Source organism: Xenopus laevis, chromosome 2L (genome assembly GCF_017654675.1).
Source record: "Xenopus laevis strain J_2021 chromosome 2L, Xenopus_laevis_v10.1, whole genome shotgun sequence".
NCBI lineage: Eukaryota > Metazoa > Chordata > Amphibia > Anura > Pipidae > Xenopus > Xenopus laevis.
The window spans coordinates 88,142,270-88,168,348 of record NC_054373.1 but is presented as its reverse complement, the minus strand read 5'-3'; the positions used below and the strand labels follow the sequence as shown (position 1 = coordinate 88,168,348).

Here is a 26,079-nt window from a genome sequence, read left to right as displayed (position 1 = left end):
TGCACTAGAAGAGCCGAATTTCCGGTTTGAAAACCGGAAATTCGGCTCTTAGTTACCAGGAGCAGCATTTTTGCCGCCCCTGGCAACCAGGGGGGCGCTGCCGCCTGAGGCGAGTGTCTCAACTTGCCTCATTGGTGGAGCGCCCCTGCCTACAGCCCAACTGTTCTTCATCTCTGGGGCAAGGCAAATTGAAAAGGATCTCATGAAAACTGCACCAAGCTGCAGGTTCCCCAGTCATTTTGAAATGATTCTCAGCTACCATCTGCTGCTATGCAGGGAATGATAGGGTTAATATAACATATTTAATATACAGCATGCACAACAGAATCATAAGAAACCTTAAAAGGTTGACATACATTATTAAATAGTTTTAATAACCCATGGAGATACCATGGAGATATGTTGAGTAAAAATGGCATTTTAGCCAGCCTTATAGACTACTACAGGGTATCTGACATGCTAGTACCAGTCCTTTTTTTCCAACAGAGATAGTAATATACCTACCCAAATCCATTTAAGCAAAGAACTCTACCCAACCTTTAAGAAAGGGTAAGGTTCTAGCCAAATATACACTAGTAGTAACTATTGTAGGGATCCATTTCTTGCACCTCCCTGCATGTTTGTCCTTAGGCTTTTCAGAAAATATTTGCACCCTCACATAGGTTCCTGTTGCAGCAGCATTTACAATCTTATTTCCCTACCAGAGGTACATTGACTTTGAGAAGGGCATTCAAAGTTATGTACAATATCTGTGTTTTCTAATGACTTATTATTATTATGCAGTACTGCAAAATATATCCAGCATGGGTTGTTCTTGCAAAGGGATGTTGACAAACAATTAAAAAATATGCAGTTTACATACACCATTTTCAGGACTAAGGCAGGGAATCCTTGATATAGAAGGTGCTAGGTCTTTAAATAATAAACGTTGCTGTAGCAACGTATGCCAGTCAGAAACAAGTGTATTAAAGGATAAAGGCTCATGGGAGGGGTGCAAGAAGATATTGGAAAATAAGACTTGCCAAGATTATTAGCAGTAAACAAGAGATTATGGGGCAAAATCCCCCCTACATTTCCTAACATATGGCAAATAAACTATACACCGGGCTCATGTGTAGGGATTATAACCCGCTCCGATGCTATACTTTTAAGCGCAGAGCGGGAGAGGGGGGCGGCATCAGGGTTGCTGCCTCAAGCGGCACTAGCAGCCCATGGATCACTGCTGACCCTAGCGCAACTTCACTTCGCTGGGCACAGTAACGATAGCGCAACTTCGCCAGTGTTCGGCGCCCTGGACACAACCTTTAGATTTTAGTGAATTAGCGTTTTACTGACGAATCTACGCCTGGCGAAGTGTTGCGCTGTGATCGATTTTACGGAGGTTAGTGAATTTGCCCCTATAAGGGGGTCCCTATGATCACTACGTTTCAATAAACCATACAATAAACTTTGTTCATGATTTGATCTTTCCAGAGGAGTAATAAAGTCATCCTTCAGATTAGAAGAAAGCATGTTTCATTTTAAGGTGCAAATGTTTACAGTTAGGGGCATATATAATATGCTGTGTTAATATGAAATTTGCCAAAAGAACAGTGTTAAAGGCTCTGGAAAATAAATGGCAAATTGATTGTGTGTGTAATTTTACTCCATGCGAAAACCATAAGGAAGGTTTCGCCTTGCTTAAAGGAGAACCAAACCCTTGCTAATAAAAACCCCTACCCTACATAGACCCCCAATGTTGGAATAGTGGTTTCCAAGACCACCAGTCACTTAGAATGTTTGCAGACCAGACACATAATTGCATAACAGCAATTCAAATGTTAACATGTCTTAAGGTGGCCATAGACACACAGATCCGATCATACGAATCGAGGATTCGTACGATTTTCGGATTGTGTGTGGCGTGTGCCAACATCTTTCATCCGGCGATCCCGCCGGAGCTCATGGCACATCGTAATCTGATCGTTCGGTCATACGGCCGAACAGTCAGATTACCCCCGATATAGCCATGCTTGTTAATGGCATATCGGGGAAAGATCCGCTCGTTTGGCAACATCGCCAAACGAGCGGATCTTTGCATCTATGGCCACCTTTAGAATCCTTTTGAGCTGTTCTGGGTAAGAACAGGTACAGTTGTTTTATAATGGTCTTATTTGAAATACAATTTGAGATAAACCATGGCACAATTTGGGCATTTTAAGTAAGCTGTATCAGCCACCAGCCTCATGTACTTCTCAAGGTCAAAGGGTAGGGGGAAGATTGAAAGATGACATCAGTCACACAAATCTTCTCTTGAGTGCCATTGATTGCACACATTATTTAGAAAAGGGGTTAAGTGGTAATTTAAGGCATTTTTAATAGGCCTTAAACTGAGGGACCTTGACATGTGATCAGTGGCTTGCCGAGGAGCAGCTGTTCTCAGTGTGAATCCGTACAAGCAGGTCACAGCTGGGAATAATGCCCGCAGAATGGATGAGGTGAAACAGGAAAGATTGCTTTCCTTCTGAGCACTTTAGATTATTGTCACATATTCTGACACTTGTGTGGGATCTGCTCCTTTCTTTGCAATCTCCGTTGGCAGGCGTTAAATTAAGGTGTTAATGACAGTGGTTTCAGAACTTGTAAATTCTCATTATAACGTGTTTATTGGAAAAATGACATACTGCCTCTGCATTTAGTTACATTGGGGGATTAGAGCAACAGGAAAAACTGAGAATTAAAATTCCATGTGTAACAAAAGATTTACATCTACATCGGCTTCCCTGTATATTGGGATATTTTGCGGTTTAAAATGCTAGGATGGAAGAAAATACTTCCTGGTGACTAGAAAAACTGTAATGAGAAAAGTACTGACATGTCCCATTTTTCAACAACGCCTAATACTATTATTTTGTATTTAATAAAGATGACTTTTATTCTATTTATGTAAAAAGCCTTGTGGAATTGTGGTTTGATGTTTCTACTGTTTCTGTCAATATCAAGCTTTACTATTGCTGTAGGGGGAGAAGGAATGGCTTAGAGGTTAAGTCACTGGACTTTAAAGCAGAGAGGCCTGGGTTTCATTACTGTGTCAACTCCAATTCCTTATGGCCTTGGGTAAGTTACTCAATCCCCCAGCATCTCAGACATTGAAGCTCTGAAGGGGTGGGAATCACTGCTTGCCTTTTTTTTGCTTACAATGCTGTGTATAATTAGTTTCACAATATGAGATAATAACTATGCCTGTGGCACTGATACAGCATAGATAGCTGGCAACCTTTTACTTGGACAGTTTACATTCTGTGAATGTTATTTTAAAGGAGAATATACAGTGATCATAGCAAGGTTCACTTTCTATAATGTACCCTTGCTCAAGTATGAAGGAGTATGAGCAGATTGTACATATATATATATATATATATATATATATATATATATATATATATAAATTCATTCTGTCTATATGAGGGTGGAGATGCCTGTTGCTTTTGAAGAAGCTTAACAGCATCCGAGCGGTAGCACTAGATGAAAGAGGGAGATAAGTAATAAATTAAGTGACAAAATAAGAGATAAATTAAGCAATATGAAGTGATAAATTATGTGATAAATATAAGAATTTGAAGGAGTCTTTTTAATGACTGGGAGCTATATATTTTAGCGATAGACCATCAATATCTGCTCAGAGATTGACACATTAGCAACAATGTTTATTCAATTTGTGGCTATAGTCTCTAGAAACTCATTTTATGATCTAAGGAGCCATAATGCAGATGCCAAAGTAGTTTAGCACACACAGTATGGAGTCAAGTACATACCTACAGCTTCTGGCCAGAGGCTCAAAGAGGAATGTGGGAACCAGTTGTTCTGTGACAGTTGGGGATCCAGGCTAGTTGTACCTGCTTTAAAGAAGCACTAAAATATAATCTTAGTTGAGATCCATAAAATATTGATCCAATTAAGATATCATTAAAACAAAACAATCTTTTTTTCGGTTTAATTAATGTGTAAATTATTTTTTAGTAGACTTATGTTATGGATATCCAAATTACCTCATATCCTGGAAAACCCCAGGTCCCGAGTATTCTGAATAACAGGTACCAGGGTATATAGGTAAATATTTTCATTCTTTAACAGTGTTTAAAATATATGAAATGGCATGCCATGTCTTCCTGTCAGAGGAATTTTAGTGAGCTGTTTTCTCTGGAGCCTATTCAGCCTAGCTCAGACCTTAGAACTTACTATTTATTTATTAAAAACTGACAGTTTGCGCTATGTAGAGAGAAGGCAGCAATTTTTCAGTTTCAAAAGTCACGCATTTATGATAGGCTCTCTCAGAAAATGGAAATACTCCCCTCCTCCTCTCAAGTATAAAATGTCCAAAAAAAACAACAGCAAGCAACTTTCTGGCTTACATTGTAAATTCTGCTGCCCTGCACAGCACAAGAGGAGTTAAAGCTTTTCCTTTCTAGTAGGGGGGTTTCACTCTCATGCAACAGATATCTCCCACTCTACCCTTGAAAAGCTAGATGCTCTAGAGAGAGAGAGCAAGAGACAGACAGACAGAGAAAGAGGGAGAGAGAGAGAGTTAGCCTCATGCACATGAATGTGGTCGGGGCTGGAGAAGCTTTTTTTTCTCACTGGACAATTTGCTTAGAAGTGAACACTAGGTTTTGCTGATAGACTGCAATACAGACACAGGCAGATCTCTCTGTGAAAACCACTTGGAGCTTTCAGTGTTTGGTAGAGAAGCACTTTCTGCAGTGTTTATTTGTGCCAAAAATTTACCTTTTTTTCTTTGTCTTCTTTTACAAACATATACAAGTCTTTGCTTTTGGACTTTTTGATTGCCTTTCTTGGTTAATTCTGTATCCTTTGGTCGAACAGGGATTTCTAAAAGGAAAAAAAAGCTTGTGGATACTACAGCACAGGTAAGCTTCATTGATTTAATGTGATTTTTCCTACACTAGTCATTGTTCGTTGTTAGATACCTGTGACATTGCCTTAGACATACATTTGCTATAAAAAGTGTAAATATCACATGCTTATCAGTCAATTATTTTAGTCCGGGCATTGGATTGATCAATAAGATAGATAGTTTAGTAGATACGCTTATGAGAATTGTTGGATACTGTTTTATATATCTCACAGAGATTACAGTGATGCCTTTTATATGCCAGATACAGGAGTATAATTTAACCATAGAAATAGAAATGTCTTATTTATTGTACTCAGCACAGCAGCCACACAATGAGGGATACTCTTAGGCATTATAATTTGGTCAGTTTAAAGCTGACCATAGACGCAAAGATACCATTGTACAAAACGAAGATTCATACGATTTTTGGACCTTGAGTGTCCTGACATTTTTTTGTACCATGTTGTTCGGTCGGACAGGTTAAAAGATTTATATTGTCTACCGATAAGATCTCTGCATGTATTGCATATCGACGATATCAATGGAAAACTGTCACTAATATTTTCAGACATGATGTTCGTATGATTGCGGTCTGTCACTTAATGGCCCGAGCATTCTGTGATTTGATCTCTTTACTACTTTATTTTAATCTGAATGGTTAGTTGCAGGTCAGAAAATTGGCACTGATGATTGTTCATCTGACATAGGCTCTAATCTGCACGTCTATGGCCAGTTTTAGGACTATGATTACAATACACAAATGATTATGTTGCATGCAGATTGTAGAGGTCTAATGAATGGCAATGGCAATTTGGCATCAACTGTAGAACTATTGAAAGCAAACATAGTGTTTCTTATCCTGTTGGACTGTTCTGCAAATTCTGTGCCAGGCAGATCCTACAGTTATCAGATTTGGAAACCAAAATTAGTGGGTGTAATGGGGGAAAAATGTGTTTTTGGTTTCTTTTAGGTTGTTTCATACTGCATAATTTGAAACACGTAACTAAAAATGTACATTCTACACTAAAATCACATCGAAAGTGTTAAAAACAAGAGCAAATGAACAAAAGTCTCCACAAGTTTGATTTCTAGTTGCTTTATAATTTAAACCAGGCAGAACTGGGGTCTCAGTTTCTTAAATGCTAATGCTGGACAGAAACTCTGTTTTCATCATGGATATTGAGTTAAAAAAAACCAAAAAACGACTACACGCTGCATTCATCTGACAGTTTAAGTGTCTCGTGTGACTTTTAATATGGTTTTAAGGAAATTCTGGAGCGGAAAAAGGTGTTTTCATGCATTGCATAATATTCTGTGGACATATGTACCAAGATGACAAATATATTTGTTGCAGATTATTTGACCACAAGACCTTTAATCTGATGCTCTTTAATTTAATTAGGAAGAGAAGCACGTAATTAATGAGGGATGCTATGGCCAGTTTTTGGGCTGGACAGAGTTAAACTTTGCCTCATGATCCTTTGTCAGTGAACCCCTAATTAATGAAAATTTTCAATTTATCTTGATAGAATATGTCAGGGGTCCCCAACAGAGTTCCTGGGTTGTGCAAATAAGGACTATGATTGGTCATTTTGTAGCCCATAAATGGACTGGCAGCTTACGGGTGGAGTTGTCCGGCATTATATCTGGTTTACATGCAATTAAAACTTCTCCAATCTTGGAATTCAAAAATAAGCACCTGCTTTGAGACCACCAAGAGCAACATCCAAGGAGTTGGTGAGCAACATGTTGCTCACAAGCCACTGGTTGGGGTCCACTGGAATATGTCAATTTACCAATTGGGCCCAGTAACATCTATTTACAGCACTGCACTAATCGGATTATCCCTATTAGTATCTATATGGAGTCACCAGCCAAACGTAATGGTCCCACAGAGGCACATTACAATGTTACTGATTGGCCAGATCAATCAGATAAGTACAGTTTGGTGACCTGTATAAATATCCTGCTTATAGATTTTGCCAAACCGACAAGGAGCTGACTTATGAATCATCACTAAATTCTTGCAGTCAAGTGATTGTCGGTTTCTCAGTGTCAGTGACACTCTTCATCCAGAGATAACAATTAGCTCCATATCATCAGGAAAACAATGATATATTCATTCAATCCATTTGAACTTTTGTTGTTAGTATTTGGTGTAAACTTAAATAAACCTTTGATAAAGAGCTGTAGTTAGGAAGTACAAATAGAGGCTCCAATGAGTGAAAACAATTGTTGTGTGTGTGTCAAATAAAATATGTGTGCGTCTAAAGAATTTTATCACCCATAGAGTTCAATGGATTTTGTCAAATTTTCAGTTAAATGGGTCAGATTCGCCCATCACTATACAGAACAGAAGAGTCAAAATCTATAAAACACACGTCGCTCAAACTTCTGTACAAATTAGTATTTTGTGTCCATGTTAGTTGCAGGCACCACAATGTGCAAAAGATTTAACTATAAGGTCCAAAACCTCCTAAAGACAGGTAGTAATTCCAGGACTCTTTTGCATCGATGTCTTTACTCTGCGTCTTGCACCTTATTCAGAAAAGTGGAAGCAACTGGCATTTTGCCACAAAGCAAAACCATAGAGCAGGGGCCTTTTTGTAAATCTGGTTTAAATTCATAACTAAGGTGTACACAAAGGAGGCCGGATTCTGCTGGAGGATCTTCTTGCTTCAATTGTCTTGGTGGCCCTGAAGAACTAAGAATAAGGATTTGTTGTGCATCCAGCCCTGATATTAATGCCTACAGCCCCCAGCATGTTTTCCCCATGATATTATGTTGGTATATATTGAGTGCTGTAGTTTACCAAAATTTGGGTAGAGCAACACTGCTGTGGATTATTTGTCCTTTAAATTTTTGGCATGATTTTCAAAATGCAGCTCATAGCAAATGCATTATTATTATAGGAGTTAAAAGTCCATCCCCCATCTTTTAGTGTTGGCATTCAACAATACTGTCAACATCCCTATGCTGACCTAGAGAAGTGAAAATCTGGAACAATAGCGAGACTCGTGATATCACTGTAACCACATTCTCTCATTCATGTGAAATTCTTTGTGACACTGGGGATCTTCCAGCAATGCATAGGACTTTGCAGATAATACCACCAAGAGCAGGGATTTTGTTAGAGACCCACATATCTGACAGCAGAATGACTACAATCAAATGTATAATTTATCCAAATGATGGTACATAGCTTCTCCTGTGAGTCTGTTATTGTGATTGGAACCTCTAAGCTATATGTACTGCTAATATGTTATTAACTAAAAATGTACAACACTTCCACAGTGCATCAAAAATGGTTTTAATTTGGACTCCCTTGGCTAACAGTCCAGTTTCACAATGATTTATTCAATAAATTGTTAAATGTGATATCATACATTGGGCCAGATTCAATTCAGTGAGAAAAAGGTTTGGATTCAATGGGGTATATGTATCAAAGAGTGAAGTTAGAGATAACCACAGTCCGCTAGAGTTAAATACCGCCTCTCTCCATTAATTTCTATGGGATTTTTAATGGCATATATCAAAGGGTAAACATTCACTTCCACCCTATATTAAATACCCTTTTAAAAATCCCTTCGAAATTAATGGATAGAGGCGGTATTTCACTCTAGTGGACTGTGGTTATCTCTAACTTCATTCTTTGATAAATATACCCCAATCTGAGATGCAATTCAATTTAGAAAAACATATTTCACTGTTTATCACAAGTGACATTCAGGTTAGCTGGGACCATAGCCATGGCACAGTTTAAGCACAGAAATTGAGTCTGACACCACCATAAGTTCAATGCAGCTTTGCTGGCTTTTATTATGAACAAAACCAACAGATGCAGCTCACTTGCTTGGCATAGGATTAGTAGTCCCACTTAACACCAACATTAGTGTACACAGAAACACAAATACATCCAGTGTTTACAGCCTTGGATATAACAAGTCCCAGAATCCTCTGTTAGACTTTCACTTAACACAGTCTCTTACGAAGGTTATATGGTTCTTCTCTCCAGTCACTTGTTGCTTTCACCAACACTTCAGTTTAGTGGGGAAACACACAGATTCCTTCCTTGCTACTCAGCACACAGATGTCTACAGGGCCACTCACCCTCCTCCAGCACAAGGAGGTCTCCAGGGCCACTCACCCTCCTTCAGCACAAGGTGGTCTCCAGGGCCACTCACCTTCCTTCAGCACAAGGAAGTACCCAGGGGGCACTCACCCATCTCCAGCTCAAGGAAGTCTCCAGGACAACTCACCCTCCTCCAGCACAAGGAGGTATTCAGGGGGCACTCACCCATCTCCAGCACACAGAGGTCTCCAGGACCACTCATCCTCTTCCAGCAGAAGGAGGTATCCAGAGGGTACTGAAGTGTAGTCCCACACCTCTTTTATCGGCAGCTCATATGCAGGCTAATGAGAACGCTACCTCTAGCTGGGCAGCTGCAAAACACTCAATGGAGCATGGAATAGAAGGCCCACCTTGCTCTCCATTCACTCCAGGGACCCATTTATCCAGCTTTTCCTGAGCTGGTAAACTTGCCATACTTGTTGCAACGCTATATATATTTCCCTGGAGTTAAAGGTTTACCAGTTCAACACTGGCAGAAAAAACACCTGTAATTGTGGTTATTCCAAGCACAACCCTTACAAATCTGAAAACTCTATAGAAGTATATGGGAAAAAACTGAAACTGAATTTGGAGAAAAGTTTTACCTCCTCGAATTGAATCTTATCCATGAGTTTTCACGTGATAACATATGAATCATATGCAGCTCCGGTCAGTGAGTCATTTGTGAACTTTGAGCAGCCAGTTACACGTTCCAAAGTTACACGATCCAAAATAAAGCAATTATAAACATTTGATGCGTGATAGATAAAAATCAGAACAATATTGTGCTCATATGGCATTGGGGAATATGTTGCACAGGGACAGCAGACACAGAGCTGGGAAGACTTTGGACCACATTAGGGGTGCATGTTATTCTACCACTAATATGTTTAATGTTAGGGTTAAAATTTAAATGGGATGCCCTCCTCCATATATTCCCTGTTTATAACATATTATCATTTAGCAAATTTGTACCTGGGCAGTAACCCATGGCAACCAGTCAGCGACAGGCTTTGTTCAGTCAGTGCAACATGCATTCAGTGACACAAGCTACTGTATTTTATTACGTGTACCTGTATAAATAACATTTTCACCACCATTTCTTGTACATGCCAGTGTAGTTTGGCGGAAAGTGTCCTAGATCTCATTTGCCAATGAAAAGGAGAGATAGGAATTTATAACCGTACACATTGAAGGAACACAAGGGGTGTACAACATATGTATATACCGTATGTCACTCTGCCAGTAAGAGGGTTGAGGAGAGTCCATGCAATCCTTCTAGTACTATAATCCTTTATTTTTACTGAGCCCACATATTCTCTAGCACTTTACAGAGATTGTATATGATTTATATCAGCTCTTGCTCAGTTGAGGTCCCTATCACATTTACTTGCACTATTTTTATTAGGACACAATTAACTTTTTACATATGCTTTTGTACTGTGGTAGGAAATAAGAGTTGCTGGAGTAAACCCATGCAGACACAGGGCATATCCTAGCACTGCAAGGCAGCAATTCTAGCCCTGCACCATTTTGCTGTCCTTATAATAAAAGCCTTCACCAATCCCCTTGGTTAGGTGCAGTTAAGAACCACTATGCCTCTTTTACAGCATTTCATCTGCCTCTGTACAATGAAACAACAAAATATAGTTTACACCCCTGAAATATTGTCACTGTTTCCAAGATAACATTTAGCATTTTGGAGCTTTCATGACCATTGTTTTCCTAATTACAAACAACATGCAGTCTATGGCGTATTTATTTATTCTTATGTTATTTAATAATACATTTTCTACTAGGATCCATGGAAGTAGCATACATTATAGATATAATGAAATTAAGGGTATGAAATAACTTCAGGCCAAGTAACCCATAGTGACCAACCAGATGTTTGATTCCAATTTATTCTGTTGATTGGTTGCTTGGTTGCTAAAATGAGTGCTGTTGCAGTGAGTTTGCAAATGTGCCATATATAATGTAAGAACAGGTGCTAAGTTTGGTCCACGTCTAGTTGCTTATAGCAACCAACCAGATGTTTGCCTTCCAATTGTGTGTAGATTCTACCAGCTGATTAATAAAATAAGCACTGTTATAGTGAGTGACCGAGTTACAGCTGACTGGTAAGAACTATATGCTGCTTGGCTGCTATGGGTTACAAGAATTGGAGGAAATTTTGCACCTGCTATTATATTACCCTAGATCTTATTTACTTTCTGGAACAGTTTTTATAAAAGTACCCCATAGAGCTGAACTTTTTCAGTTACCACAGTCTTTGATGCTGGTAGATCATCATTAGAGTACAGTTTATTTTATGGGCAACCCAATAAAGTTGTGGAACCCCTTAATAAGGTCTGTGATATCTGGAAATGTCCAGAATTCGGCACTAGAATTCGGGGGGGGGGGGGTCTATACACTCAATTTTAAAAAAGTCTACTACAAAGCCAGGATTTTGCCAAATTTGGGAGAGGGTTGCAGGAACCCTGCCACCTTTCTCCTTCTACAGGAAAAGCCCTTATGTGCCAAGGTTCTTGATCCCAGATATGTCTGTTTGTTTTTTTGGTTAGTTTGATGATGAGTGGTCTTATCATGAAGTTATTAAAAGGGTAATGTATAATTTCACTTTTAAAAAAATGCCATTTCACAAGTTTTTGGATGTTTTATGAAAATACAATTATGGGATCTATTATACAGAATGCTATGGGCCTAGTATTTTCAGGATAATGTGTATTACTGAAATATGCTATAACTATTTAGATCCATTTAAAGGGGTTGTTCACCTTTAAATGAACTGTTAGTATGATGTAGTTGTAGAGAGTAATACTCTGAGACAATTTTCAATTGGTTTTTAATTTTTTATTATTTGTGGTTTTTGAGTTATTTAGCTTTTTATTCAGCAGCTCTCCAGTTTGTAATTTCAGCCATCTGATTGCTAGGGTACAAATTATCCTAGCAACCATGCATTGATTTGAATGAGAGACTGGAATATGAATAGGAGAGGGCCTGATTAGAAAGATGAGTAATAAAAAGTAGCAATAACAATATATTTGTAGCCTTGTAGCGCATTTGTTTTTTTATATGGGGGTCAGCTGGAAAAAGACAGAAGAAGAAGGCAAATAATTAAAAACCTGTACAAAATAAATAATGAAACTGAAATATTGCTAGGAATAGGCCATTCTATAACATACTAAAAGTTAACTTAAAGGTGAACCACCCCTTTAAGTTATGCTAGCCTAGCATACAAAAGTTAAAAATTCAAGGCATTTTGAGCAAACTGTCTCTGGCTTCTTAGATGATGACTTCTGTCTTATTATTCACATAAATAAAATATAGATCAATTCAAATAATTGTTAATTTATTGGGCACTTAGAATACAACTGTCTTACATCAGCGTACTATAACTGCAACATGGGAAAATAAATGTAATACTAATAAAGTTTTTGTGCGCCATTTAAAACATACCGTACATGTTTGGGTTTAGTACTGATTCTCAATTTCCCTTATTTGGAATTCTTGCAAAAAGTAGCACTTAGAAGTAGCATTTAGGAGTTTAAAAGTGCTGGAACTATTTCAACAGCTTTTATTACAGTATTTATAGAATCTGTATGGATTTTTGCTGTATCACAATAAATATTGCATGTGTTACTGTCTGCAGTTTGCTAAATCTTTTGAACTGAGAGATGGTTAATGACAGTTATCACTGAGAAACCCAATACTCTGTCATTCTGGGAAAATCTGACAAATGAGAGGTTTAAATATTAAAGGGATTCTGTCATCAACATTTTCATTTGAAAGACAAAACAATGTGCTAAGTAGAATAGCACTGAGAAAAAGTATTTTTTAAAACAATTGCTTGCATTGAGAAATGAATTTAAGAAGGAATGTCCATATACATTTTCCCTGAAGAATTGTGCTCATGCAGATACGGGATTCGTTATCCGGAAACTCCTTATCCAGAATGCTCCAAATTACAGAAGGCCATTTCCCATAGACATTTTAATCAGATCATTAAACGTATTTTGTTTTCTCTGTAATAATAAAACAGTGCCTTGTACTTGATTCCAACTAAGCAATAATTAGTTCTTATTTGTGGCAATCTTTTAGGGTTTAATTAATATTTAAATGTTTTTTTTATCAGACTTAAGGTATGGAGATCCAAATTATGGAAAGATCCCTTTTCCAGACAAACCCAGGTCCCAAGCATTACAGGTCCCATACCAGTATACGGCAATACCTATGCTGGCATAGTTTTATGTTTTTACTTTCTACTGTGGGGAGTTACCTTTACAACTGTGCTTTAGAGATAAAAAGCAACCCCTACAGTTTTTAATCCTGTATTTGATCCTGGTCAGGCTGGGAGCTGCCACAGTCCACAACCCCATAATATCCTAAAAACTGCAGCACACCATTGCAAAGTAAAAAGTTGTTTATTTTAGGTCACAAAGTATGCCATCCTTAACCGAGCCCTTCATAACAGTGATCTGAACCAATGCCAAAATATTTACTATTAAAATATTTAATATTAATAGTTTAATTTATTCCCATCCCCTAGTAAAGATAGAAATAAGAAAAAAGGTAGCATGCTATTAAGTTTTCCTAGTAAGTTACAGAACTATGCCTATAGCTTCCAGTATTACATATGCAGTGCAATGGCTTGTATTTAAATACTCACACATTTCCCATTTTGTTTTTATTACTTCTGGCACCCTGAACTAGAATGCAACACTTGTTATAAACTAGGTATGCATGTTATACAGTTTTGACTTGTCAATAAAGGTTTGAAATTTAAAAAAAAAAAAAAAAAAAAAAAATATATATATATATATATATATATATATATATATATATATATATATATATATATATATATAAATTAGCTAGTATTTAAATATAAATATGAACATAGTTATGGGATCGGTTATCCTGAAAGCTCCAAATGAATGGAAAGCCCACAGACTTTTTTTAAATCAAATAATTCTAATTTTTAGAAATTATGTCTGTAATAATAAAACTGTATCCTGTACTCGATCCCAATTAAAATAATTAATCTATAGTGTCTCGTGATGTATTTACTGTTTTCCATGTGCTCTTAATTCAGATTGCGGTACTGAGTTGTTAATATGCTTATTTGATCTAAGGTCTCAATCGGCGAGAGTCCTACCCTCTTCCCACCCCTCCTTTCCCTCTATCGTTTTTTTCCTTTTCTTTTCATGCTTTCTTCTTTAAATGTCTCTCTTTCTACAACAATTACATTTTCACAGTCCGGACATCAACATCTGTCATGAGCTGCTGAGATAATCTATACCTTGTATTGTCTGATTTTCATTGTAACTCACTTGCCTTGCTATATGATTGGACTGTTGAAAAGATAAATAAAAAGTTTAAAATAATTAATCTTTTTTTTGGAGACAGTACAATCTCATTGGGTTTATTTAATGTTTAAATGATTTTTTAGTAGACTTACAGTATGGTGATCCAAATAACACAAATACCCCTTATACGGAAAACCCCAGGTCCTGAGAATTCTGGATATCAGGTCCCATGTATTATAACAGGACCTGTATTAAATATAAATAAAAATTATAATAATTATGTTGTCTCCAATAGATTAAGTAGCTGTTCAATATATAAAGTAGAAAATCTTAACATCACTCAAAATCACAGCAAAATTCCTTTATTTTCACGTACTTTATTTCCTAGTATTGTTTCCTGGGGGACAATATTTGAAAACAGTTTATTACTGAATTACAGGACTTCCCCAGAGGGATACATTTATCAAAGACTGGACTGTTCTTTCCTAGCAAAATGTAGATTTTTATCATATTCAGAACGCTTTTCCTAACATTCAAAACCTTTTCACAACCTTTTTCCAGAATGGAAAAAGTTAACAATCTGGCTAATTTATCATTTTCCCACTTTTTCCCTCCACATGTTCTCAAGCCTTGAGCAGCTGAAAATTTTATCTTGTAGGCCAAAAACTTCAAAGTCTGATTAGTCAATTGAGGTTAATAGCTGTGAATTTTTTTTTTCGTATTGCAGCGTAAAAACATCTGTTGAAAATACACAGCCACACATATTTTTAAATTGCCCATGATTCATTCTATTTTACCACAAACCTTTGCACTAATTCACATTTTCCCATAAACCAACACAACATTACAGCAAACCAAACTGACACATGCATTGGTGCATGTAAAAATGTGATGTGCAATAATGACAAGCTGTTTGTAGCACTGAATGTCATAAGGACTCACTTAATGATGTACACCAAAATGCCTCCAATAAATATAGGTGTAACTACGGAGGAAGCAGACTCTGCGGCTGCAGGGGAGCCCAGGAGGTATAGGGGACCAATGAGGCCCTAATTCATATACAGTTTCAATAATTATTGGTAAAACAGGTCAACCTCTAGACAGGCCTAGTAATATCTAGTTATGCCATTGGTGGTATTGCAGAAATTCTTTAATAATGTCATGCAATAAAGTTACATTATGACACCACATAATTCCGGAAAATGAAATACTCACCTAATTTCAGTGACCATTTTCAAATATCCAATAAGGTATATTCATTTGTTTAAATAGATTTAGATTTGTCCTTGCGTATCTGCTCCATTGCAAGAAAACGCACATTCTATTGCTATTTTTGGCACATATAAGCATGTAAAATATTTGTTACAAGTGTTCTCTATCATTCTGCTTATTTGCCAGCACGTTGGAACTTTGTAATAAAACAGGAATAAAACCTCCACATGTGACATAATCCTAAAGCTAATGGCGCACCAGCTGTTTCTCCGCCATGCAAGCCAATCCGCTCCCATCCCACTCCCATGCTATGGGATTATCTGAAAACAACTCTGACCAAATTCGTATGGGTTTTTCTCCTTATCTATCAATACACTTTCCTGAACGAATTTTTCAGATATTCCACCCGAAAACTCGGATTTTTTCTGGGGTTTTTTTCCAGAAAACCGCAAAATCTTCGTAATATTGTGTGAAACCCAACGCAGATCAAAATATCTTTGGTACTTCTCCCATTGACTTATATGCAACCTCGGCAGGTCTGAGATGCCGGATTTTCAGATTCTGACTTTTTCCAATCACAGGGTAAAATAAAATTTGGATTTTATACTAAAAAAACACATATATTTCGGGTTTTTGGCATTCAGAGTTTAGTAAATAACTTCATATAGTATCAGTTCCCATCATTATTAACACAATTCTTATTCAGTAGCACCTGTATCACCATACAGTATTCTCCAAAGTCAAATGTAAACTTCCAATCTTGAAAGGCTATATCATCATGCTAAAAACAGTTTTCTATTCCTACTGCCACATTCAGATTTCTAAAGAAAAACAGGATGATGCTGTAAAAGTTGTTGTGGATTGAACTCATTCAACCACTTTATGCTTAGCAGATGCTTCACTTTCCAAGCAGTTTAGAGACTAGAATGTTAAAAAAAAACAGAGCTTAATTGACCAGGATTGACAGAGGAGTGCGAGACCTTATTATTAACTTATCTATTTATTATTTCACTACCATTTTTTGCATGTACAATGCAAGTGGCAGGGGTCAGGATTGACTCACTTCCAACACTCGCCTTTATAATAATGTTTATGTGCAAATGACCCTGCTAGTCAGACCAGAAGGTAAGAGTTTTTGCAACCATTTTAAAATGGTAATTGATACAGTAGGTCAATTCTGTCATTTTAGAAGCTTTGTGTAGAACACCCTATGCTTTAATTTTACTGAACACTTACATGTATAAAGTAAAAGCAATACGTAACATAGTAACATAGTAAGTTAGGTTGAAAAAAGACAATCGTCCATCAAATTCAACCTTTAAACTTTTTTAACCTGCCTAACTGCCAGTTGGTCCAGAGGAAGGCAAAAAAACCCAATCTGAAGCCTCACCAATTTGCCTCAGAGGGGTAAAAATTCCTTCCTGACTCCAAAATGGCTAGTCCCTGGATCAACTTGTACTATGAGCTATATTCCATAACTCTGTATTCCCTCACCTGCTAAAAAGCCATCCAACCCCTTCTTAAAGCTATCTAATGTATCAGTCAGTACCACTGCTTCAGGGAGAGAATTCCACATCTTCACAGCTCTCACTGTAAAAAAAACCCTTCTGAATATTCAGGTGGAACCTCTTTTCTTCTATTCAGAATGGGTGACCTTGTGTCAGCTGGAAAGACCTACTGGTAAATAAAGTATTAGAGAGATTATTATATGATCCCCTTATATATTTATACATAATTATCATTTCACTCCTTAAGCGCCTCTTCTCCAGCGTGAACATCCCCAATTTGGCCAGTCTTTCCTCATAGCTAAGATTTCCCATACCTTTTACCAGCTTAGTTGCCCTTCTCTGTACCCTCTTATGTAACTTAGACATTTTCCAGTTCAATTTTAAAGGAGTGGTTCACCTTTCACATACATTGTATCATGTTAGAGAATAGTTAATTCTCAGCAACTCTATAATTGGAAGTAATTTTTTTCTTTTCTTTATACTTTTTGAATGATTTGCCTTTTTCTGCTGACTCTTTCTAGCTTTCAGATTTTTAGCAGCTTTGGAGTATAATAAATCTCTTAAAATGCAAGGTTTTTTTCCTCTAAAAAAAAACTAGAGGTTTAATAAATGGCCTCTACTTCTTTATCATTTATAAAAGTAGTTCAATTTATTACATGGTCAACTGACTGCAACTGGAATCATCTGGAAAATATTGCCCCTTTATTTTAATGGTAAATTGGAGAAACAAAACCAGATTATAGAAAGGAGTATTAAAAGTCATACTAGGGGGAATGTAATATCGGTCGCTAATGCAAAAATCGTTTGCAATTAATTTGCAATGCGAATAAATGTTCGCAAAGTGAACATTTTTGCCAATCGAATTTTGCCCCTCATGCAACAGTAGGATAATGATTGTGAATTTTATAGTCTGCAATAGTGCGCAGTGTATGTAATAAAATTTTGCATTCGCAAATGTTTTTTTTGTGACAAAATACTTAATGAATCCCCAGAGCAGGTGTTAAAGGTTTTGATTCGCAAAGTTTTGCACTTTGCAAATTTTATTACATTTCCTCCATACTGTGTTAACATCAGTTTTCTTCTGCATTACCCCCTGTAGGTCAAGCTGAACTATGTTTCCTATTGGCCATCCTTTGTGTAAAGTATGTGTGCTCTGGGCCAGTACCCCCCCCATCTTCAGAGCATGACCTCTTGTTCTAGCACATCTCAGACATCCAATTCCTCCTCCTCCTCTATAGATTTTAATAGCCTCTCTTGCGGTGTAAATCTTTTTCAAAGATTTAGTGCTATAGTGTCCCAGACCATTAACCGTTGAGCCAAAGAATGTCTTTCTTAATATTTATGTACATGAATGATGAATGAGGGCTCAGCAATAAATTCACCGTCTCTAATAGCAGCTTTTTCAACTCAGCAATTAATTTCAGAGACCATATGTCCATTATTTGAGTCTTCAGTTCCTCTGAGCTACAACTAGTCCAAAGATTGACTCATTTAGAAGAAACGTTCTCTTGACTCATTTTATCAGAAGCTTGCTATGGATCTGGTGCAGTAACCATAACATAAAGCAGAGTTACATAAGTATGTCGAAGTATGTGGAAGAAAACTAATTTGTGATGATAGTACACACACATTTGCCCAATTTGTTCATCCTTGTATGCAATTTGCATCTGGGATTAGCAAATTAGATGGTTATAAGTATTCCCTTAGGAAGTTAATGTGTTTGCCTGCACAGAGAAGTCAAGGATGTACAGGTATGGGATCTGTTTTCCAGAATGCTCATGTAAACATTAAATAAACCCACAAGGCTATTTTGATTCTAATAAGTATTAATTATACCTTAGTTTGGATCAAGTACAAGGTACTGTTTTATCATCACAGAGAAAAAGGTAATCATTTTTAAAAAATTGGACTATTTGGATAAAACGAAGTCTATGGAAGGCGGCCTTGCCGTAATTCGGAGCTTTCTGGATAACAGGTTTCCTGATAATGGATCCCATACCTGTACTGATGAACTGACACCTTTACGTTATGATAAATGTTTTAAGTCATTAAAAATTTTCTGACTGCTTGGAAAGTTATGATCTTACACTCCGTATCACAGTACACTTTTTTGAATTTATGTATTAACCAGACAGATTTGGAGAGAATATATAAATGGCTTAATCTTGTACACTGCAACCAGTGAGGTTTTAAGAATATTTTTCAACATAATGAAATTATAAAGAAACTGGTGAAATTATGGTGAATTAATGTAGCACAATGTACATACAGTATGTACAGCTATAGCTCTTTATCACAAATTTTAGATTAGATTATAATTTTTATAAATTTTAGATTTAGCTATAAATTCCTAAAATTATTTGATTATACTTTAATTTATTTCACTTCAGGCATTCCACATCTCTAAAGTATTCACAATGCAAGAGTTTTCTGGTAAAGACTGAACTGATTATTCACAATATAAAAGCATTCTGAGAACAACTAAACTAATAGTGCTGTCACTATGGTTCTTAAGGAAGTCATACACGGGCAGATTAAGATACAGATTTCGCCCCATCTGGACAAGTTAGCAGCTTTTCTTCCCTTGTATGAGGAACGCCAACATGCATACCTGACCTATATCTTTCCAAAACTTGGTCCAATATAGATTGGGCAGGTTTCAAAATCCCATTGAGGCAAGCACCGTATCAACAAGCTAATGGCACATGTGTAGGGCAAAATAAAAATTTTATTGGCTGATTTGAAGGTTTTCTAGGCATTTGTAGTGCAGATACGTGTTCCTCCATTGAAATTTGAATTTCGCGCCGTATGCAAATTAGCCTTCGCTAGCGCAACTTCGCTTTATATAGCGAAACAACGCTAGCGCAACTCCGCAACCTTTCGGTACCCCTGTGCGCAACTTCGCATTTTAGTGAATTTGCGTAGCGCTGGCGAAAATTCGCCTGGCAAAGTGCAGCGAAGTGCGACGAAGTTGCGCCTGGCGCAACTTCGATTCTTAGTGAATTTGCCCCCATATTCCACCACAGTTAAAGGGTTAATGAATATGTTGGAGATTTTTCCAGTAACTCTGGCCATAAATTAGGAGATTCGCTTATTTGGTGAGGTCATGAAATAAGTGTATGCTTCCCCAATATACTAACCATGAAGTGGGCAATACCAGGCTGACATAATAATACTGCCCTCAAGCCAACAATCAGATTGTAATTGCTGCTATCCAGGAAGTCGAATTGAGGACCAAATCAATGCACAGATGGAAAATCAAACCTGTCTGATTGACATGTGGACAATTTTCAGGCAACTATTGGTTGGTTAGGCCTTTGGGAAGGCTCCATATGAGGACAAGTTGCGAAATCAGTCTGAAGGAGCCGAATCAGCAGTTTAAATTCGCTCATGAATGAACATGTTAACACTGTGGAAGCTTGTGCTGGTTTTTATTTTGTATTACAAAAAAAGAGTTTCTACTTTTTCTGAGGTACAAACGGAACATAGAGACTTACCTACCTCCTTCCACAGTTCACTTCTGTTAGGGGAGTAAGAAATCCTAAAATGAAAGCAATTCTAGGGAGATTCTAGGGTCTGATTTCTAAGAAATGTGTACTGATGATCGTGTGGTAACTATAAAACACTCACTTTACAGTTTAGTTTAGCTTAGTCTACGATCAGCTAGATGAAGCTGGCTTTGGGAACTATGATATTCATTGTAAACAAGACCCATGTTACCATTTTTTATACCCATTTTATTGACCTAGAATTATATCTATAGATATCTATAGCACATATTTGCAATAAATTTTGCAAACTGTCGACTGGGTTGATAGGTGGCACATTAGCAGCTAAAGAATCATGAACAATACATTATGAGTCCCAGAAATGGCACAGCCCAGACTTTGCTAATTAAAAGCGAGGTTCTCCTTCTTCTTTACCCATACTGTATTCAAAGTAGAACAAACACATCACATAACAGTAAGTAATTCTGGACAGCCCTCCCAACCCCAACTCAACCCACACCAGTGTGTCCTCCAAATCCATGTACTTTTCTGTGCTTGTTGAAAAAAACAGAATGACACAACTGGACTGAAGGGTTCCATCTCACGCCACTGAATCCTCTCTTTTGTGTAATCGGTGGCACTGGCCATGCAACTTGAAGGATGTTTCCTATATAGTTTTAGAAGTAGAAATAGTTGTAGAAATCCCCCTTGCAAGCCACATGTGTGGGCAGTGGATTGCTGTGAAAGCCTCAGAAGTTTTTTTATTGGGGGGGGGGGTTTCAGGGTAGTTTCATCACCAGTCAGCATCATTATTCACTATACTACAGAAGCAACTTATACTTACAGAAGCAAGAAAAACAGAGGTGGGATCATTACTCTTAGTGCTTGTGGAAGAAACAGCGGTCATGTTGTCTTTAGCTTAATGAGCATAACCAAAGATAAAAAATGGTACAGGATCATGATGTTTTGTTTTATCTCAATCCAGACCAAAGCCAGATGTATTCATTGAAATCCCAGCTGCACTAACTGATTAATTAAGTTGTAATTATAGTCATCTTAAAAGCATTGATTCCACATGCTTTTTTAAATAAAAATTGGGTATTGGGTATTTACAGATTCTGCCTGTAGTACTTCCCGAGTAGTCCTGTTTACTGATAGTAAAAATCTATAGAAAAAACAATATTTGAATGGGCATATGTTCCAGATTCAGTTCCCTATTTATCTTCAGTTTGGGAAAGCTGTAAATTCTAGAACTAACTTTGGGATTTTGCAGGTGTGTTAAATCCCTGGCCTGTCTGCATACAAATGTAATCTACAATGATTTAAAGGAACAGTAACACCAAAAAATGTTTGCTTCAGAAACACTACTATAGTTCATATAAACAAGCTGCTGTGTAGCAATGGTGGAAATTTAAAAAAAGGCTATATGGCACAGGTTAAATAGTGGATAACAAATAACATTATGTTCTACAGAGCTTATCTGCTGTGTAATCTGAGCCTTTTCTCATAAACAATAGTAGTGTTTCTGAAGCAAACACAGTAATTTTACCAGTGCAGGGCAACACTGTATTATTTACTTTAAAACAATTAAATTTTTTGACATTATTGATCCTTTAAAACAGACTGAATCGTGTTGTTTTTTATAAGGGAATTTGTTGCCTTCCGTGACACTTTCTCCTGTTTCTCCAGGATAAGATCATTATTCAGAGGTTATTGTGATGCTATGGGTCTAAGTTATTAATGATATGGTTACATTTGCATTTGAGATACAGCATAATATTTTTATTCTTAAAGGATAAAGTCTTGACCAACTCAATAGATTTTGAATTGCAAGCTTTCAGGACTACTATTGGCGTGGGATCATGAAAAATACTATAACTGCTTACAAGGAATTAGGCTGAACAAGGTGACAAAAAGTGACAGCAAACCAGGCACAGAACCATGCTTGAGGCCTGTGATTACAGAGGGCTTGTGAAATTGCTGATTGATCTTTACTCTTTAGGGCTAGTCCACACGGGGAGATAGCCACGCGTTTGCGGTCGCGGCGACAAAGCGCCGCGCCAGTCGCCGCGACCGGCGCAGGCGACAGTTTTGTATGGGCGCCTATGTAAAAACGCCTGTGCTAACCACACGAGGCGATGCGCTTTTCAACAGTCGCCTGAAAATGCCTCGCCAGGCTTTTTCAGGCGACTGTTGAAAAGCGCATCGCCTCGTGTGGTTAGCACAGGCGTTTTTACATAGGCGCCCATACAAAACTGTCGCCTGCGCCGGTCGCGGCGACTGGCGCGGCGCTTTGTCGCCGCGACCGCAAACGCGTGGCTATCTCCCCGTGTGGAATAGCCCTTATACCCGGAGGTTTGGGGGATAGTTCCCAAAACGTTTTCATGCATGGCTCTTCGACTTCAAAATATAAAGTATTAATATGGTACCTATTATTTGTTCCAGTTTATAGTAGTAGTAGTTAAAAGGTTTACACGGTAAAGGCGTGGAAGCAGAAAAAAATTAAACCTCATTAAAACCAAGCACAATTCACTATTTTGTATGCAAAACATATGGCTACTTCAGGGGTGCAACAATGCTTCTGTTCTGCTTGGTCTGACAAATAACACACATAGGGGCACATTTACTATGGGTCGAATATCGAGGATTAATTAACCCTTGATATTCGACCGTCTAAGGATTTGCCGCAATTCGTTCGTTTGAACGATCGTAGGAAAAATTGTTTGATCGAACGATTAAATCCTTCGAATCAAACTATTCGAAGGATTTTAATCCATCGATCGAACGATTTTCCTTCAAAAAAAGCTAGGAAAGCCTATGGGGACCTTCCCCATAGGCTAACATTGTACCTCAGTAGGTTTTAGGTGGCAAAGTAGGTGGTCGAATTTTTTATTGAAGAGACAGTATTTCGACTATTGAATGGTAGAATAGTTGACCGATTTTTAGTTCGAATCGTTCGTTTCGAAGTCATAGTCGGAGGTCGAAGTAGCCAATTCGATGGTCGAAGTAGCCAAAAAAAACATTCGAAATTTAACGTTTTTTTCCTTTTAATCAGTCACTCGAGCTAAGTAAATGTGCCCTTTAGATACTACAGAACCCTGGGTTCAGGGCTTTTTTAAGGACACGGGTCCCCCTCATTCCACACGGACAACTTGTTTACACTCACAATATTTTGATAAATTACAACAAAACAGAATTGTGTTGCATTTAGATCTTGTACTGATAAAAAAAAAGTCAGTAATAAATATCAATGTGGACGAGACATGCAGTGGGTAACTGTGCTGGGCAGAATAGCACTGAGTCAGAGCCACCACACAATTCTGACAGGGAGATTGGCTCACAGTACATCACAAAACATTTTTCTTGGCTGGAACTGGCCTTTGTTCAACTGTGTGCATTAGTGATGTGCAGGTCGACAAATAAACAATGACCCACATCCGACCCAAACCCGAGCCCTCCCAACCAAAACCCAACCTGGCACAGTTGCTCTATACATAGATCTGCGTAGGCAGACGTGTGCCTTTAAATAGATGCTGCTGAAGCCAGAAGCCAGCAGAGTAAGGTTATGGGGGGAGAGAGCAGATGTAAGAGCTCAACGCAAACCCACATCATTCTTGTGTGGAAGTTGGCCCTCTATTTGTAATTAAAGATGAACAAATCCGTCCCATTTTTCTTCACTGAAAACTTTTTGAAACTGCAAAATAATTCACGAACAGGCAAAAAAATTGTGAAAAGCTTTGAAGTTAATAGGCGTTAATTTTTTTTGGCATGACAATATTTCCTCACACCAAATGCATTAAAGTCAATTGACAACTTTTTGTCTTTGCGACTTTTTTGTCGTGTCAACATTTTTCATGGAATATTTTTGCCTCAGTTTCACAAAAAAAATTGTAGATGGTAATGGCAAAGGCCATATATCTGTGCCTGACTAAAAAATTCGCTCATCACTAATCTTTGTAACAAAAAAGTGCAGCATTTTTGCAGATATTACCCTGTCAGGAGATATCTAATAAAGGTATTTTTGGAAGTTAGAAATTATACAATCCATCACTTTTGAATTCAAATCCTCCCAACACATTGAGCCAAATGCTTAACTGAATTCCATTTAGCACACGATTAATAAAAAAAAATGTCAAATACAATATACACTGTGACACTTTTCTACAGAAAATTATCATAGCCACCGCAGGTTTTGGGAATCACATTTCTGAGAGCTCAGAGATGCCAGCTCTATTCTATGTAATCTGGTTTGTAATAAGTATAATTACTGTCATGGACTCTAAATATAGAGTATTGGGAAACATGTTAGTGTGCTATAAATAAGTGGTAACAAAATTAATATGAACCAGATGAGATACTATTTGACATGCTACATAATAAATGGACTAAAGCCCAAATTGTTCTTGTCTTTAAAATCTCAGAAAAATACATATGACATGATGTAGAAGGGAAATTCCTAGTTAACAAAATGTTTATTTCAGAAAACAGTTTAATTTTATGCACAGTGAACAATATACTGTATATTCATACTGGTTTAGCAACCCAAATACTCACTGAGGAACCATAACTTGCAGCCAACCCAGTACAGCTTAGTGCTGACATGACATCTCAAGGTAGATGCACTGAGTTGCACTAAAGTTATGGTTCTCTAGTTAGTATTTGGGTTGCTGAACCTGTATCAGTTAGGACCTGTGTTTTTCCAGATAAGAGACATGTAACATGGAACATTATGCTTTAAAGGTTGCACATTTAACTTTAAGTACAAGCTACTGTCTCATTGCAGAGAAGAAACAAAGTCCATACACACACACACAGAAATGCACACACACACACTTGTATTTTACATAGTTGGGGCTGGCCTTTTACCACAATAGGACTGCCCACCATATACTGTGCATCATATTTGACACCAGGCTGCAGTCTTTAGTTTTTCTCCATATTTGAAACACATTGGAAAAAGTGACAATATTGCTATCAAGTTCTGGTTTTGTGCTCATTAAACCTGTAAGGTTTTTTTTTTACCCCAGGCCTTGTTTCCAAACAGTATCTGCTTAGCAGCCTTAAAGGAGCACTAAACCCCAGTACCAAAAAAGCCCCCCTTAACTGCCTGCCATTACCCCCTTCCCCTCTTCCTCCCCGCACTGTGCATTAATTAAAAAAAACCCCTGACCCTAAAATGCAAAGCAGCACAGCGTATCTCCAGGGCAGCATCTTCAGTCACTTTGCATTCTTTCGGGACACAATGCTGATTTGCACAAGCACAGTTGAAGCTGATTCCTCACTTGGCCCAACTGCACATGCTCCAACAAGCTTTGTGTCAACGTTGAGCCCCAAAAGTATACAAAGCGGCGGAAGAAGATTACCTGATGTGACTGTGTGTCATGTGCTAATACCTCATCTGTGTACGTGAGTAAACCTGGGGACATTGTCTTTGGCTAATAAACAGTTCTTTGTTTGCATCATAAGAACCTCGGCGCCCAATCATTTTGTATATTTTGTATGCACTACACCTTAAAGGGATAGCTTCCACTTAGCGAAGGCCCTGATCCTGATATGT

General features: G+C 37.6%; 1 protein-coding gene across 1 annotated transcript in view; it reads left to right on the top strand.

Annotated features, from left to right (window-relative positions):
- Positions 1–4,378: 4,378 nt before the first annotated feature.
- Positions 4,379–26,079, top strand: part of rspo1.L (R-spondin 1 L homeolog) — an 83,430-nt gene continuing 61,729 nt past the window's right edge. The window contains exon 1 of the mRNA XM_018246716.2: positions 4,379–4,907. The gene's annotated coding sequence lies outside the window, so the exon portion shown is untranslated. The remainder of the gene's footprint in view (positions 4,908–26,079) is intronic.